This window comes from Chenopodium quinoa, unplaced genomic scaffold, assembly GCF_001683475.1.
Source record: "Chenopodium quinoa cultivar QQ74 unplaced genomic scaffold, ASM168347v1, whole genome shotgun sequence".
NCBI lineage: Eukaryota > Viridiplantae > Streptophyta > Magnoliopsida > Caryophyllales > Amaranthaceae > Chenopodium > Chenopodium quinoa.
The window spans coordinates 7,559,338-7,561,851 of record NW_018743955.1 but is presented as its reverse complement, the minus strand read 5'-3'; the positions used below and the strand labels follow the sequence as shown (position 1 = coordinate 7,561,851).

Genomic DNA, 2,514 nt, shown 5'->3' with positions numbered 1-2,514 from the left:
TCATTATCTTAATTAATAAACACCAATAATCAACCATTATTAGTTCATATTACAAAGTTTAAGGAAAATGGCCACAAATCTTGTAGTGTGTTTTCTTTTGATAGCATCTTCTTTCTTGTTATCATCACCAACCCTTGCCAAAAATGACATACGTTGGTGGTGCAACCAAACCCTACACCCGGAACCATGCCTAAATTTTATGAACCACCTCGAACCCAAACACAAAGTCGAGTTTCAAAAAATGGTGATCCAAATAGCGTTGGATCAAACCCTTTTAGCACACAACCACACCAAAGGGCTCGGATCAAAGTGTAAAGATAGGCGTGAGAAGGGTGCATGGGCCGATTGCATGACCCTTTTTGAGAGCACCATCTTTGAGCTTAATAGAACCCTAAACCCTACCAAAAAAAATTGCAATGAATTTGATAAACAAACTTGGCTAAGCACGGCTTTGACTAACCTTGAGACGTGTATAGCCGGGTTTAAACCTTATATCTCCAACAATGTTACTAAGTTGATTAGCAATAGCTTAGCCATGCACAATAACATCGTCCCTAGAATTCAATCATACAAGCTAGGGTTCCCTACGTGGGTCACTAGACGCGATAGGAAACTATTGCAAGCTTCTAAGTTAGCCACGGCAAACCTAGTGGTGGCTCAAGATGGGTCGGGAGATTTTAAGATTATTCGCGAGGCCCTTGATGCCACGGCAAAGAAGACTAGGAGTGGGAGGTTTGTGATCCATATTAAGAGTGGTGTGTATGCGGAATACCTTGTGATTGGTACCAATTTGAGAAATATTATGCTAGTAGGTGATGGCATGCAAAGTACGATTATAACCGGTGATAGAAGTTATGGAAATGGCTTCACGATTTTCAACTCAGCAACTGTTGGTAAGAAATTGATCCGTGATCTTCTATGCTATACTTTCAATAAGCAAAATTATAAAAAACTGATATTTTAAAATTTATCGAACAAGATCACACATAATTATACTTTTTCTTATTCATTGTCCATCAAGCTAAAGTTAGTCAAAAGTAGAGTTTGTATATAATGTCAAAAGTCAAAATGTGTCAACTTATTTGAAACAATAAAAGTATATATTTGTTAAGTTTATAACCAACAAAAAAATGTCCAAGATTATAGTACTTTATTTCATTTTTGTATATGTCAAAGATCAACATAAAATTCGTATACGCTAAGTTTGTCCATCATGTGGTGTTAGACTAGTCATGTTATTGTACTCTTTCTCCTCATAAATACTACTCCGTAATTACTAGGGAGGTTTGGGCCAAAGCATACCTTAGCTTGTTTCCCTCCCCACAAGGCCCAAGAGCCTTAATAAAAAAAAATCTAACAATTTAAATTACTACATCCGTTAATTATTATGTGTAACAAAGGGGTAGTATTTAATTTTCTATTAGTCTAGTCCTAGCTACTAATCCACCTTTTTTTTTTGTTCCACTCAATTCACCTTTTAGGCTAATTCGGATTCGACATCAGTTCTGGGTGTTTAGGTTCCAATTCCCTCCCAATTGTTATTGTGGGGAATCGAACACGGATTCTCCCTATCAAGTGTAATCTCAATCACCACTACACCAATAGCCAATTAGTCCACTTATTATGATTGTCTATTACTCATAACAATTAAGTTTGACTTTGCCTCCAAACTTTTATAAATAACTTGAATTTTGTACCAATGTCCTTTACCATGTAACAACTACGAAGTAGTTTATTAATACTTGAATTTCTTTTAACAAATGTTAATCATTTTCAGCTGTGATGGGAGACGGATTCATAGCTCGTGGAATAACATTCCGCAACACCGCGGGGCCACAAAACAAACAAGCAGTGGCACTCCGAGTAGGCTCCGACCACTCAGTCTTCCACCAATGTAGCTTCGAAGGATACCAAGACACACTCTTTGCACACTCACAAAGACAATTCTATAGAGAATGTAACATATACGGTACAATAGACTTTATATTTGGTAACGCGGCCTCAATATTCCAAAAATGTAACATAATCGTTAGAAAACCTCTAGCCTCACAAAAAACATACCGTGACAGCCCAAGGAAGAACTGACCCTAACCAAAACACAGGCATTATCATACAATATTCGCGCATCACGGCTTCACCTGACCTTAAACCGGTCATTGCATCATTCCTAGGACGACCATGGGAACAATATTCACGTACCGTCGTCGTGGAGAGCTTTATTGATAGCCTTATTAGTCCTGTTGGTTGGCTACAATGGGATGGTAATTTTGCACTTGATACGTTGTTCTACGCTGAGTACAACAATTTTGGGCCTGGATCTTTAACAAGTAAAAGAGTCAAATGGAAAGGTTACAAGATTATTACAAATGTTGATCAAATTTCTCAGTTTTTTGTGGGAAATTTTATTGGAGGTGAATCTTGGATACCAGATGCTAGTGTTCCTTTTACTTACGGAATTTAAATTATGCTTTTATTCTTTATTTTTATTTGTGTAATTAGTTTTGAACATTATTT

At 37.0% G+C, this 2,514-nt stretch overlaps 1 pseudogene; it reads left to right on the top strand.

Moving 5' to 3' along the window:
- On the top strand, positions 1–2,514 carry LOC110689569 (annotated as a pseudogene).